Below are 16,225 nucleotides of genomic sequence, written 5' to 3'. Positions count from 1 at the left end.
TTCCTTAATCTCCACCCCCCCCCCCTCCGCCCGCCCATGTAGCGTAGCAAAGCAGATGCGCGCCTGGTTGACCTTCCGTCCTGCCTTTCCTGCTCCTTCTCCCTCGTTGTTTAATGTATCGCATCAATTCCTGCACCACCTTCTGCCCATCAAGTTGTTGTAATTTGCTCTTCATTGGTCGCACGTCAGTGCACAAGTTAAGCTACAGGTGCCTAAAAGAGCTACTGCTTTGCGTTGTTTTGGCACATCGCACCCATATTTTAAGGCTGCTCTTCAAAAAAAATTATAACAAGGCATACAAAAAAGAGACAGATTATGCACGAAAATCTACAGTCACGCCCAATATAAAGTGCAACACGTGGCCTGCGATGAAGCAGGCGCCTACATAGAAAACAGCCAGCTCCGTACTGCAGTGTTTCCGCTACGGGTATTTGCAAAACGAACTTCACGTTTGCCGTTGTTACCCTGTAGCCTTATTGTTCCCGCAGCCATGCCCACTGTGCTGCAACTGATATTGATGATTGATATGTGGAGTTTAACGCTCCAAAACCACCGTATGATTAGAGGAGACGCCGTAGTGGAGGATTCCAAAAATTTCGACCTGCTCGGATTCATTAACGTGCACTCAGATATGAGCACACGGGCCTACAGCATTTCCACCTCCATCGAAAATGCAGCCGCCAATGTCGCGATTTGATCCCGCGACCTTCGGGTAAGCAGCCGAGTACCTTAGCAACTAGACGACCACGGCGGTGGATGGAACTGATTTTGAGTGCCACTTTCATATGTCGTACTCAATGTCGCGGGAATCACAGAAAAGGAGACATCTGCCCGTCGCCATTGAACAGTGTTGGTATGAGTTGAAATAATCAGAGATAGAAAATACAGTAGTTTCCAGCACTCAAAGTGAGTCGCAAGTGGAAGAGCCCACGAATGAGACAGAAAGCGCTTTAACGATGCACGGGTGTGAGGAGAAAGCCGGTAAATAGATTGGCGTCACTAATTTAGTATAGCGATTGCAGAGAGGCTGTGCAGCGAGGTCGTAGAGGTGAGACGACCAAGTACCAGCCCTACTACGTGCGAGAAGACGCGCACCCGGAGTACAACAGGAACAGTGCACTGCTATGACAAGAAAAATAATGGAACAATAAGTAAATAAGGCTGTGGAAGCGGAAGAGGAGTGTGCGCAGTGTTCAGACCGGTGTGGATCCACCGGTTCATGCTTTTAGGGGGCAAGATGCACGGTTTCTCGCGTTACCGTCAATTAGGGGTTAATTACCCTCGAAGGGTCTCACCGGCCTGTGCGCACGTGTCCTTGTCAGCGATGTGCGTGTTGGAAAAACAAAGCAGCAAGAAGAAATGGCAACAGAATTACGCCCTCTCTTTTACGCCCTGCGACACCAACTCCGGCTGCGTAAGGTTGAGTTCCTCGCCGTATTTTTTTTTAGGGGGGGGGGGGTCATATCTTGATAGCGCGACGACGGCTTAAGTGCCTGGCAGGGCGCGGTTCTTTTGTCTAAAGTTGAAAAAAAAAATTAAGAAGCACCTGTCTAACGATGCGTGCCTAAGTCTGCCCCAAATTTAGAAGTCCTGTCAGAAAGGACGACACCTCCATCGAAGAAAGTGTCGCTCATTTGAGAAGTGGATTGAAAACAGCGAAAAGTTCTTTGTGGAACAGAGCAAAAATGAAAACTGACCATCTTCTATATTTGGTGTTTTGTATTTTTGCCGCAGTTCCGCCTATTACCAAGTGGCCCAGCTTACGATGCTGGCGCTATAGATGTCGCTGTGTGCGATACGATGGGTAAAAGTTGAGTTCTACTGACCCTTTCTGATAGCAAGGCCAGGTATAAGATCACGCGTAGTCGCGTTACGACCGGTACAAGGTAGATGGGGGAACCATGTGGTGATTCATTGTAGTGGTCATAACTCTGCAGTTGCTGAAGCTAAGTGCAAGTAGACTCAGATATCCGGTTTGTCGAAAATCTTCTTTTAGACCCTTCTTCTACAGTACAGCATTTGCCTTCATGACTACATAATGTTCAATTCCGCCAGAAGTGAAATATGTAATAATCAATGTGAGTGAAGCAAAAACCGCCCATGAAGACCAAATCCTGGCTGTTCAGTATGCCCCTGTGCACGCTGGCTGGCTAGACTTGACGGTGCCATCGAGCCGAGTGCACGTTTTATAGCGTTTTGCTGGACCCAATAAAAGTTTCTTCTTTCTCCCTCTCTCAACGTGCACCATTCTTCTCTACCACCTATTCACAGCAGGGGAGTAAAAACAACAAACAAACAAACAAACAAACAAAGAAACAAGCAAACAAATAAAAAAGACACAATGAAGATAGAACAGAAAAGGGCGTGTTCTGTCTTGAATCCTTTCTTGATGATAAGCGTTTTGTTTGTAATTTAGTCAAATTGTGCCAGCTAGCCCAACAACTTTTACTAAGAAAAGATAAAGTATATTTTGACAAGTACAAAAAATGAAAGTTCTTGTGTAATCCTTCTGTGCTCTAAAATGAAAAAAAAATATTGGTGGCTGCATCTTACCACAGGGGAACTCGAGTAAATGCGTGGCAGAAAGGGGGTGGGAATATTGCGTCAACGTTGCGTAATTAAGAATGATTAGGTTATGCTAAACTGTCTTTATTCCTATTTATTACGTTAAGGGGAAGCGAAGGCAACGAGTGTAAAGTGAAAGTGTTTCTTTTTTCCTTGGTGCCTTGGCGGTGGTAAAAACTTTACGTCCTTGACTGAATTCCGAACGCGCGCTCCTCCACTTATATTGACACTTCCCGAGTTCGAGGGAGACGAGCCGATGATGTGCAGTGGGGGTGTGGACGGCTCCGACGCCAGAGAGCGACAACATGTGACTAAAAAAACGCTCTTTGAAAAATTAAGATGAAGGAAAAAAAAGGCAGATCCAACGTACAGTGTAAATCGATGATATACAAAGCACGAATGAGAAAGGTTGATATGTCACTTTAAAATTAGCCCAACGTTACGAGGTGGAGGTAAACAATGCTGCACATGACTTCCGTGTGATGAATATTGTGTTTGGATGTGTCGTTTACCTTCGTCATCTATTCACTTCAAGTGATACCAAATTTAGTTTATAAGGAGCTAGCGAAACGCCCGCGAGCACGCTATGAGCATGATATGTTGTCATGTTCTTACATGACACGTGTACCGGAGTTATCATGTTTGCTTCAGTCATATATTTCGTCATCCATTGACGTCACGCAACACCGAATTTGGTATATGTGGAGCTAGCGAAACGGCCGCGAACGCATCATGAGTTTGGCATGTAGTCATGGTTTTACATAACACGCAAGTCGTGATTATAATGTTGTTGTCCGTTCGCGTCGCGTAATACCGAGTTTGGTACATGTGAAGCTAGCGAAATGGTCGAGAGCGCATCATGAGCGAAGTATGTAGTCATGTTGTTACATGACACACATCTCATGTTTATCATGCTTACACCAGTATCGGGACGTGAATTGCGGACCTTCGTCAGTCATTCACGTCCCGTAATATCAAATTTGGTATAAATGAAGCTAACGAAACGGCCGCCAGTGCATCGTGAGCGTGGCATGTAGTCATGTTGTTACATGGCACGGATATCATGATTTTCATGTTAGGATGTGTCGCTTGTGTTTGACATGCAATCATGCCATACCATACCAGTTTTGCAACATGCCACGTGAACGAAATCACCGTAAGAGCTGCAGGACTATAAAATGTAAATCATGACATTCATGACATACATATCATGATTTTCATCTTATGACAAGTCTAATATGTTCTTTACACAGTAATGTTATGTCATACCAAGTTTGGTGTCGATACCATTATCGAAACGGCCATGAGATATAAAAGTCGTAGGCGGCTAGATAGATAGATTAGATGCGCTCAATGTCACCGAAGTTCGCTAAGACATGTTTTGCATTTATAACGAAACATGACGCGCCCGAATTCTACATTATGTACAACCAACTGGTCCCTATACTGGCTCTTGAAAATTTTTTATGCATTTCTAACAGTACCCTGCAATTAGGTCCGGTCCATGCGATCAGATTTGTCCGACATATTCGCTGCTTTAAACGTGTTTCCAAACACCCGGAGTAAAGAGGCCAGGAAACCCCCTTTCATCCACGGCCTCTGTTTTCTGTTTATTTCTCTTTCCGCCCATTCAAGAGTCCTGCTGCTTTCAATTTCTGTTCTCGCCCTCAACTAAATGAGGTGCGTCGAAAGGGACCATCTTCTCAAGTCCCGTACGTTTGCGGGATTCTCGCTCGGAACGAGATTTTCTCGCTCGTGTGGCTAAAGAGCCCCAATTTTTCAGACCCAGCTCGCGACAAGAGAGGGAGCCAGGCGTGCATAGTGCACCCACCACCACCACCGCCACAAGACCGGAGTGCAACTCTTAGAGGAAAGGGAACACGAGTTGCGAAGGGCCGCATCCGAGCCAGGGCTACGCTCCTTGAAAAAGAGGGCCTCATTTCGAAGATGGGTCCGCAGGCCGACCAAGAGGCCGTCACTCTTTTTCTCCGGCGAAAAAAGCATTTTTCTTTTTCGCCACGCCTCACTCATCCAGTTTATACTGCTTAGCACATTTTTTGATTTTTATATTTCCTAGACTTCTTTCTCGCAATTTTTAGTATCCCTCAGTGTTACTTTCAAAGCTCGCGTGGGTGAATCTAATTAAAGATGGTCTTCCGTAATTGAAACGGCCCTGGGGTGTGCCCTCCAGTGTGGTTGAAGCACCGAACTTTGAACCTTGCGTCTTTAACAGCGGAAGTTGTTTCCTGTCTCACTATATTTCTTTATGTCTGCTTCCTTCCCCTACTTCTTGAACCGTGCCGTAATGGTTCCCGGTTTTCACTTCAAATGGGCTGAGTTCCGTAACGTCTCACCGATGTGGTCACGTGCCTTGTAGATACGAAACGGCGATTCTGCTTACCGTATTTTTTGTTTAACATAGTAGTGCATAAACTCAATGCGGTTCAGTCGCGTTTCCGTTAAGACGGCGTTCGATTGGTTGTTAGAATAGGTCGTTTAGAAAGGCTCATTTAAGGCAAGACTGAAGATTTTTCTTTTTCATCCTAGACTTCACCGAAGTCTAGGGCTGTAGCTAGCAGTTCGCCGGTAGTCAACATAACAAAATCATTTATAGAGAATGTGAGGCCTCTCGTGTTTCTTCGGGCAGTGATAAAGGGAAGAAGTAAGTGAGATACAAAAAAAAAAGCGGGGTGGAAAGGGCTTTCTTTAAGCTTGTTCTCGGTTGCTTACGACATTAAAGATGGCGTTTGCAGAAACTCGGTATAGGATCAAATAATTCCCACTGGAAATGGTTACAAAGTGTGAATTGTTCATCGAGCACCGGCTATCTTTATCACGAGTTCATAACTCCATTCAAGGTTGATATACTACAATGAACTTTTCAACAATATATAAAGTGAAAGAAAAAGCTTTTTATTGAAATACAGAGGACTCTGAAGGCGCAATTATGAGCGCATATGTGCTCCTCTGTATAGGAAAGGGAATTGGGGACCTAAAGACTTTAGGAGCAGGAAGGGAAAAGAAAGGAGAAAATATTGGGGCCTGTATGTATAGGTGAGATAAGAAATATAATGGTTGTGATATAGTAAGATTGATAGATTTTAAATGAGCTTATGTCTTCGGTAAACGTGAAACATATTTTTAAGTTTCAACGCTGCTTTGAAGGGGGACACATGCAGGAAGGTCTTTTACCGACAACTAGGGTATTTCGGGAAGCTGAGCACATTCAACTGTGTACTCAAGTTGTACCTTCTCTGAATTCTGGAAGTTCTTGCAAAATAATACGCACTGTTTCAAACACGTCGCTGTTATAACAATATGCTTTAGTGGTCGATGGTGGATTGTTATCTGGCTGATTTCTATAAAAAAGTGTGCGACGCTGTGAACTGCAGTTGCATTTACATCTTCAAAGAGCAGTATTTCGACCGCTGTGAACAGGGTCAATGAGATTACATTGATGAGTAAGCAGAATCCATGCACATCGCTTCAGAAACAAAATGTGGCTAAAAGGGGAAAACAATTGTTCCATACGTGAAAATTTTTCGATGTATGGGAACGTGTACAGGCGGTCAACATAAGGCGAAACAACAGTGATTGCAGCCAAATTTGCGAAAATACTGGGTCAGCACAAATATGCAGCTTTAGTGATAATCACGGAATAAATTTGGTAGAAACTTGCGGAAACGTATCCAGCTTCGCACGTAGTGAGCTCTGGGTATACGAAGGTTATGGCGTTAAGAACTTTCTAAGACACCAGCGTAATCTATTAGAGCACGTTCACATGGTTTTAATCTCACGTGCACTTTGGTGTAAGTGTTTTCAGTTAGCGTATTCTATCAAGGTCAAGTTAACCTCGCATAGTAAGTACGTTAGTTTTTTTTCTAAATAGTTCACCCGCTGTGCTCAAAAGTAGTTATGAACACAGCAAGCTTTTAGTGACTATGAGTTTTTCCGCGTGCAAGGGCCTTTTGCTTTGAAGCAGCGCCAATATGACACGTGATTAGATTACTATAACGCAACGGAGCGATAGCGCCTTAATACACAGCGCTTCCGCTCATGGTCGAATGGCCTCCGTAAATCAAGGCTCAGAAGCACAGACGGGTGTTCTCTGTAATCTAGACAGTAGGCAATGACTCACTGCATGCGGCGGTGCACACACAGTCCACCGCTCGTGCAAACACAGCGGCCGTCCATCCAGGAACCGAGCCTCGCTTCTTTGGCAGTGCCCAACGAGTTAGCACGCGTCAGCGCGCCATCACACCCACTGGGGCCACTCACTCTCAACCTCTGCGCTTCCTCGCACCACCCCTTCCATACCCGTCTGCCTAGATAGATGGGCAAGCAGGCGCGGCGTTTAAATGGCGTTCCCGTGAACTTTCGGAGGCAGGCGGCGAAGCGATGCTGCTGACGCAGCGGGTAAACGAGCCGAACAGGATGCGAGCCCGGGTGCACGGCGAAGAAGAGAAGTACGGAAGGAAGCGGAGGGCACGGCGGGGAGACGCGCGCGGACACCAGCGGCGCGCATAGTCCGAGTCCAGAAGAGGCTCGTGTTGTCCGCGGTTGCGCGAGGGAGAAAGGGGGTTGAGGCCAGCAGGAGCACGCGTCGGAACAACACCGCTGCACCACGAGTGCTGTGCAGGCGCTTCGTGCCTCAAAAACACACTCTTTCTCTTTTTTTCCTTCGCCGCTTCCTCTCTTTTCAACCAACCCTTACCATATCTCAACCCGTCTCCTCCTTGATTCTTGCCTCGCGTGTACTTGCAGCTGTTCACGGAGGCGGAAAAGGTGGTGCGCGCTTCCCCCTTTTTCCCCCAATCTCTCCCAGCGTTTCTCCCGTAGCACTCGTTTCCAGGCACAATCGCGCCCGAGCGTGGGTTATATTTTATGCTAATGGCGCTTGCGTTGGACGGTGGCCCTGCACCCAGGACGCTGTCCGTGCTCCAGCAGCGCAGAAAGAGGGAGCGAACGTGAACCCGGCGGCCACCCGCCTCTGCTCGGGTGAGCGGGAACGCAATTTCGGCCTGGGCCAAAGAAAACGAGGAGAGCAAAGGAGAGGCTGTACAGGGACGATATCGAGGTCGACCACACCGCTTACAGAGTTCGATACAACGACGAAGCAAGTCCAGGATGGGGGCCGATGCAGCGACCGATGACCGTGTTAAGTGCGTGGGTGCTTTTTAAAGCTTCGTTCAATTGCTATTTAGAGTTAACGATTGCCTTTCGCGGTGAAGTAACGAACTTTTTGCGACCTGAGTACTCATCTGCATTCAAAGCACCGTATTTATTTATTTACATGTGGCCTGTGCTATACCGCTGTCGTGTTTTATGAGCGATTATAAAGTGGAGCAGTGAACATTTTAATAGCAATGTGCGGCCTTCATGAAATGCCGTAAACTAGAAAATAAAACGCATAATCTAAAGATTAATGGATGGCCGGATACAAGCAAATGAGCCAGGTTTCAGTGTGTGCAGCGTTGCTAGCTGACGCGAGAGTTAATAAGGCGTATAATGCTACACTTGCACACGCTGCGCGTGTAAGTACTGAACGTGATAACAATAGTTTTATGTTTGTATGCGGCAAGCATGACGTATGGCACTCGCTCATTCAAACAGAATGACCTATTTTATGGAGCACTTCAGTGTGGTTGTAGAGCAGGAATACTTATTTCTTCCTAGATTTTTAATGCTACCGCACACTGAAAAAATTTGCTTTCTTCATGAATGTCGGTAGTTTCGTCGTCGCACCCTCCAATATTATGTAGAATGAGAAGAAAGGATACATTGCTAGTCAGAAAGTAAATGTTCCAATTGCACGAACAAAAACGCATTAGCGCTATTGAGAAAAAAACATTTGCTGAATAGAGCTTGCTGTGTTTTTAGGGCTACACACTAAACCAAATCTGACCCTTAAGGGTGTAAATGAGCTTGTCGCCAGACGAACACCCTTTGCTCCCTATTGGGTGTTCAAAAAAGGGTGCTGAGAAAGGGTGCAGAGCTCAGCACCCTTAAGAAAAGGGTGCAGTGCAAAAATTTTGAAGGGTGTAATGAGTGCACCCTTTAAAAAAAGGTGCTGTGATGTCATAACACCCTTTCAAATGGGTGCTGGAAGGGTGCTCCACATCGACGTACCAGTGGGCCAAATCTAGGATTGATGCTGTAGATGGCTAAAAATGCAGATTGCTGTATACTCTGTAGACCATGCTGAGTGACAGCCCACATACGGTTTGTTAGTACTTGAACACATGTACAAAGTCGTCCACTTCACCCTGAACATGTGCACCATGCACGCGGCCGGCCCTCCACAGAGTGCCTTCCGCAGGCGCTTATGAAACTAGCACTGAAACACAGCGACATCTCTAGTTGGGGCTTTTGCATCATCGTCTTTTAAATAGTGTCTCTGCAGTGAAGCTACTGGTAAGTTGGCTCCAGTGTTTTGCTTTCTCTATGTGTAGGCAAATAGAGAATCCGGCACTGTTATCGAGAAGTGCTGCAATTGTGCCTTACCCTGTCCAGGTGCTGTTCCTCGGGTTTTCGTTTTTGGCTGCTCTGGATAGAACAAGCTGCACTTTTGAAGAACAGTGTTGAATTTTAGATAAGCTTGTACTGTTGCAAGAGCAAAGTTAGCTTCACCACAAAGGAAGTGTGATTTGGCAAAGCCGCCGTTCTCCAGCAGTCAACAAAGTGGAGGCCCACTTACAGCTGTCTGTACGTTTGTGTACTAGTTACCAAAGTGCTCCCGAGAAGCGCTCAGCAGAGTGCCGGATGCATGGTGAAATGTTCAAGGTGGAAGTAGACAATATGTAAATATATACCTTAAAGCAAGCTATATTGAAAAAATATGTGTGTTTCAATAATCATGAAATTGATCCCAGAGTGCGTATATGGCCTGTGCTACCCATTTTTGGTCCAGAATGAATGTAATCTATTCAAGGCTCCTTGCTGCACACATGCATACACAATTTATGGATACTTGGTCACCATACAGACATGCATGCCTGCAAATTAAAATTCACAAGTTTCGAATACTGGTGATTATTTCAAATGCCATATACTCACTTTGAAAGACACACAGATAATATGCACTAAATACAGAACCTTACCACATTGCGCTCTTTTAAATTATGTGTAGCAGACGTGAGCTTTTATGCATGTGAGAATGCAAGATATTAGGCCCCAACAAACATTTATGACAAATAAATTAACATGATGCAAATAGTCACTATTTTATTGTACATAGCATACAACCGAAAAAGATTGACAATAGTAAACATGAGCTATGACCTTCTGCATAGATTGTAATGGTGAGATCTTTGTGAGTGAGGATCAATCTTCTGTTTTTCAAATCTCTTTTCTTACGAGTAGACATCTTTTTTGTGACGAGACTTCTTTTTTAACTTTTAACATTCTGACGTCCCTCCTTGCATAGTAGGTAACAAATAAATTATTTAGAACAACAAAATATAGGTTAGAGGCACCAGCAGTCCAAAGGCGCTTATTGAGAGTGTTGCCAGTGCCCACAAAATTGAAAAATAGATAGGAAAGTAGGTGTGTGGTAAAACATGTGGGCTTATATAACATGCTTTGGTCATCATGCGAAAAGCCTTGACTACAAACTTGCTCAAGGCTAATTTACAGCTCTCCCTTTATATATGTGTGTGTGTTTCTAAACTTGTGCGTTACAAAATCACAAATATTGGCAAAGTAATGCAAGTGGTGTTGGATTAATATAATGTGAGCATTCAAACACTTGCACAATCCATCTTCAGCTGCCCAAGCGACTTTGGTTCCTTTTACAAAAGTGTGGTCAGGGCGCTCCTTCTCTACAGCACATCCACACTCGGAAGCCTAAAATAAAGACAGAAGTAATCACTAAGAGTTTCACAAGACAGACTGTCCAAGATACAATATGCTTTGTCATGCTGGAGTGTTCTTAGTACTATGTGAGTAGAAGTCAGCATCGAAATTCGCTTTGTTTTCAACGGAAAACATGCTTGTTGGAGGTCCCCCAGGCAAAAAACTGTGTAAACAACTTGACAGTACCTGGGGGCCAACAGAGGGTAGCACGTACAACAGATTTCACATACAAAAACAAACAGCATAGTAGGAAGTAAATATATACACAAGAAACATCTGAGCAATGATTCAGCATGATGCACACGTGAAACATGAGTTAGGTTTGAGTAAAAAAGCTATTCATCAAGTAATTGCGCACATCCGATTTGAACAAACCGAATAAGGCACTGAAGTTAATTAGCGTTTTTAAAGAATTGTAAAGTCCCAATAAGCAATATTCTAGTCTAGCTCTACAATAGTGTGTCATGTATGTAGTACTAGTATTTGCCTGTTAGGTATGCTGTAGTCATGAACATATTCAGTTTTCCTAATACCTAAAGCTTAGTATGTTGCAGTCCAGCTGTTCATGTTCAATAAGTAATTGTTTATGGTAGCATTTAGGTTACAAAATTGATGCTAAAAATTTGGCAGACCCCACATACTTTGGGAATCGATGTTATGTGAAACACGCATAACATGTATTTTAATTTTTTTATTGAGCGATCTTATGAAGTAGAGCTCAATATAAGTACAAATTTTCGCACACACATACGTTAAACAGCGGCATATGTTTCATTTGTTATGGGGAGATGTCACACCTTTGACAACATTAGCAGTTATTTGCTGTTTCGTAATGATGCCAACAGAAACATGGATATTAGCCACACTAGAAGTGGTAGGCTCGTATGAAGCACTGGTGTTTGCACTGGCACTCGCGAGGATGGTAGCCTTCAACACTGCTACACAAATACTTCACAGGATGGTGCCTGACTACAATTGACTTTGATTCGACCTCACGGCTGCATCATAGGAGTGCACATGTAATAGTCATAAAATTTGATAGCCAGTACTGCAACGACAGTTGATGTTACACAAACATTTGAGACTATTTAGAAAGTATAACCTAGGCCGGGCATGGCTCTGCGGTAGAATACTTAATTACCAAGCAGAATACTAGGTTTCGATTCCTGCTAGGACACTTGACTTTATTCTTTGCATTCATTTGGTCAATACTGCCAATGTCAGCTTTTTAACATGATAGCGTTGAAGAGCTTGTGTCGCAGAAAACCCGCCGCCGGCGTCTGCCCCGTTGGTTGTGAGCAAAAAATCGTCTGTGCATCTGTGACCGAAAATTCAAGTTACCTAGTTTCCAGAAACTCAAAATTCCTACTTATGACCTAATGGAGGCATGCTAATTGCTGCAAAACAAAACCTCCAAGTCGTACTTCTAGACACTCAACACAGGGCTTAACACACGGAAGTCTATTGACATCGGCCAAAAATTAACGTTAGATGTACAGTGCTATTCCTTTTCCCCATTTCATGAACTACACAATGCCATGATAATTGTACCCTGGTATTTTTGGTGGGCTATATCGCACAAAAAATACAAGGATTATGTCAAAAGAATGGCATCAAATTTTACCGACATGTCGTCGAAATAGAGACACAGGCTACTAGTCTTATTTATAATGCTAAGAGCATTCAAGGTAAAGGCATTGAAGATAGCTGGTGGCCTTTTTCACTATCTAGGTATCAATTTTTCAGAATTTTTCAAAATTCTGCCATGTCGGTCATAGTTTACTGACATTGCAAGCTCAAGAAAAGTGTGGCTCTGAAGGCATCAACACAGCGTTTCGCCAGATCTTCTAAGGCAGTCTTTAAAATTGGTAATGTTTCCAATTTTTTTTTGCTATAAATTTCGTGCCTTGCATCCAAATGAACCTCCATCCTACTTGTTTTTTTTGCATTCGTGCTCTCACTAACTGCTTACCTTGTCTTGTCAAGTGTTCGTTGACATAAATAGGACTACTTGATCTAAAAGGAAAGGCCACTGTAGACAGACGTAAGTTTTTTGTCTTATCCAGAACATTTCATTTGTAACATCGTTCATAATGCACTACTATTTTTTTTCAAACTAGGCTTGTTTGTTCCTACTCTGTCTGCAGTGTCAATATCATCACGAGTAATAGTTTTTCCATCATCGCCCAAAAATTTCGGACAGCGTCAAAAGAAAACCCTCATCTGAGACGCCTTTGATGTCAGATAGTTCAACCTTGAATACAGTGTAAATTCTTCAATTTTCATCTGAAGTTGCTTATTTTCACCTGGAAGTTTTTTGTGCCTGTTTCAAGGTGCGACAGGCTCTTCATGCAAAGCCTTTATTTCTAAAGAGAGCGGGTTGACACTGTCACCACCTTCATTCCACACTTCTTGAAGGACCAAAGTTCAGTATGAATTTTGTGCTTGAAATCCTCTGTTTACCATGACAAACAATTCACAGGAAACATTAGTACTCTTGTTTGGCAGGAGTGCATGCAGTAATACTAACACAATTAAAGCAAGAAATAAGTGTCTCACCTGTGCAAAAATGATTTTGGCAAGCACTGTGAAGACCACACACACTGCTGCCAAACTGAGGAGAATATGAAGAGCACTTCATATAAGTAGGCAGCGTCCAGTAGCTTGGTGAAGCACAGCGCATAAGCAGGATGAACAGAGCTGATGCTTGAAACAATGGTTCAGAGTTCGCTGGTGCTTGGGCTCCTTGACCTTGTCAGGAAATTTCCTTGAGCAGCCTCACTCAAATGAAATGACAGACCATGCCAAAGAATTTCTGCACCAGTGCAAAAAAATTATTTTAGTGAGGTTTGTCTAGACTGCATGCGCTGCTTGCCAAATTGCAGTGAATGGCTAGAAACACATGGCCAACATATATTTAGTGGCACGCCACTGAGAAATACAAAAAGGGCATGCTTCAGTATAAATACATCGAAAAGCATGCTGCTGCAGAGCTTTTCATGTCGATGTCATACATGTGAAGTTTCATTCACCTTTATAGCTCACTCATGCACGATGAAGTTAGAACTCTTAGATGAAGACACCCCCTTTTAGCTGTATCGACTGCGCATAATTAAGAGATAAGCATGCATGAGTAATGCTGTTGCCTGCAATCAATAAATTCTGTTCTTGAAGCTGACCAAATATATGCACGAGTGAATCCATAGAGGCACATTTGCATTTCTGTAGTTATAATACCCATGTGATGTGTTTCTTAAGTAAATACCATGCAATATGCACCATATGAATATTTTATTCCGTAAAATTGCAATACCACTGCATATACATGTCAGTATGCGCATATGCATCCACTGCAGATAAACCATAAAATTAAAGCAATACTGACACATGAATTTTTTACCAAGGTAGTGGAGGGCTCCAGAAATTTCGACCACCTGGGGTTCTTTAACGTGCACACAAATCTGAGAACACAGGCCTACAGCATTTTCACCTTTATCGAAAAAGCAGCCAGCAAGGCCGGAATATCATCCTGCGACCGTCGGGTTAGAAACCTAGTACCTTAGCGACTAACCACTGCGACAGGACTTCAATCTCCCTGTTCCCCCGTGTAGGGTGATAGACCGTCTTTGCTGGTCTGGCTAACCTCCCTGCCTTTCCTTCTCTACTATTTATTCTCATGAGTTCAACGAATGAAGCTTCCTTCAAACGGCTAACATTCGGACGTTTATAATTTGCCTGAAATTGAGTTCACTAAATGAATATTGTGTGCTGCTTCATAGTGATCATTGATCTAAATTGTTCTGGTTGGCTAAAAAGGCACAACTCCTCACTTCTAATCAAACAGCACACGCTGTCGGACGATAGTGGAGGAAAAGTGGAAACGCTAAGACAAAACATCAATCTTGAACCCCATGCCATCACAATGAAGCAGGCAAGCTTCTGCAATATTGACTGGCAACCAGGATCTCAGACACTGCAGATAGCTACATAACATAATGGTTTCCCAACATGACGTAAAGGCAGCAGAATCACATATTGCCTAACCTGCTTCATTATGATAACGATGAGGCCATAACGTTATTGGCCTCTGTATGCTAATAACAATTTACCTTGCATATCATGTGAAATTAACATTCAATATGACGTCATGAATCTTGCATCCTACCATGTGGTCTAAGTACCAACAAGGTGGTTTTAGTGACGTCGGTGCAAGGCAATAAACAACAATCACTTGGTGAACATTATTTTTGATATTATTCAATTGGTCTGACGCGTACATCTTCAAAAAACGGCAGTTTAGATTTGTTCATTCTTAGATAAATGCAATGTCTAAGTTTGCATGTCAGCAGCAACATATGCACGCCTTTGGCACGCATACTGTGATGTATAACCTTATTGTGTTTTGAGCAATAAATTAGGCATTCATACACTGCACATACCACAGGTCACTTGTAAATCTGCAGCGAGGTCATAAAGAATTTATGATATCAGATAAAGCGTTACACTTGTATTCGAAAGTGTCATTGGAAGTTTTGGTAGAACTTAGTTTTAGAATGTTTGTAACGTATAGGTATACGGCAAAGTTTTAACTCCAAATCGGGCTGCAGCGCCCACAATTCTTTTACAAACCAGAAGAATGCAATGATATGTGAACAGGGGGGAACAAGCAGTACCACCAAAATTGCACTCGAACGAGTGAACTACTGGTTACTGCTCAACCTAGCGCTTGCACAGCTAAGGTACGGCTATTCGGCCACTCATAGAGAAAATGTATTGACCCAGGCGTAATTGCACGCTTTGAGAACCACACCTACAGCACGCTGTGTCAAGTTTACGCACACTTAATTAAGCTGAATATCATGGTAATTTAATATTATACGTGCCCGGTGGATGCAAACACATTTGGTCACACAGGAAAACACATCTACCTTATAGTAGTCGCACACATTTAATGATCATGTAGCTGTTGAAAAAAAGAGGACGCGTAACATATAAAACTTTCTCACAGAAAACGAACAAGGCCGCGTAAATACCAACGCGGACACCACGTTATTCTTCTCCATTCTTCTAAAATAAATACGCAAAGATCTAATTCAACGCGAATCACCGGAATACTCCAACGCACGCGACACACAGACGACGCTTACGGCTTCCATGCGCAGTCCCCGAACGGCGTCCGACGGCATTGCAAAAATATAGTGATTCATAGCGTGAAGAGCATCGCCCGCCGACTAACAGCCACACAGCGCACATTGCTTTAACCTCCTTCCCCACAAAAAAAAAAAATTCATCCGCGCGTAACGTCCCTGAGCTTAGACTTGAGCCTAATGAAACCAGACACGCCAGCAGGCTCGCTACGTTAATAAAAACTCACTTATCGTCTACCAGCTAGAAAAACCTTAGTTCACGACGTTATTATACTATAGCGCTTTCGGTGTTAACCGCGGGAGGAGTCGAGAACGCGAGCGGAAGCACAACAGCCTGGATCGGCCATGCCGCGGCCTGGCCGGAGAAGCAAAAAACAAAGCGTCGACAGCAGAAACATCCACCTACCTTTTTAGTTTGGCGAGCGCTCGACGGTACAAAGCAGCCGGTCCTCTCTTGAGTATAGTGCATCTTCGTAACAAGCAGCACCGACAGAACACGAAAGACAGCGCAAGCACACTTTGAACAACATTAAAAATCGACTTTAAACACTCGGCACACGGCCGTTGCGGCCTTCGGGAAGATACCGCCATTTCTGTCCTGCTGACGCCACCGATCCGCATTTGCGCACATAATTTTTTATATAATAAGTAAATAGATT

At 43.7% G+C, this 16,225-nt stretch overlaps 1 protein-coding gene and 1 long non-coding RNA gene across 6 annotated transcripts in view; one reads left to right on the top strand and one right to left on the bottom strand.

Moving 5' to 3' along the window:
* Nucleotides 1–16,225, top strand: part of LOC119169563 (cell adhesion molecule Dscam1-like) — a 491,221-nt gene that overhangs the window by 33,930 nt on the left and 441,066 nt on the right. The window lies entirely within an intron of this gene.
* LOC142774987 (uncharacterized) lies at nucleotides 9,205–16,147 on the bottom strand. The gene is made up of 3 exons (XR_012886612.1): nucleotides 15,973–16,147; nucleotides 12,979–13,234; nucleotides 9,205–10,410 (listed from the first exon to the last, which is right to left on the bottom strand). It is a non-coding gene; the product is annotated as an uncharacterized LOC142774987 (long non-coding RNA).

This window comes from Rhipicephalus microplus, chromosome 2, assembly GCF_043290135.1.
Source record: "Rhipicephalus microplus isolate Deutch F79 chromosome 2, USDA_Rmic, whole genome shotgun sequence".
NCBI classification, from domain to species: domain Eukaryota; kingdom Metazoa; phylum Arthropoda; class Arachnida; order Ixodida; family Ixodidae; genus Rhipicephalus; species Rhipicephalus microplus.
The sequence above is the reverse complement of the archived record's forward strand: the minus strand, read 5'-3'. Positions and strand labels throughout refer to the sequence as shown.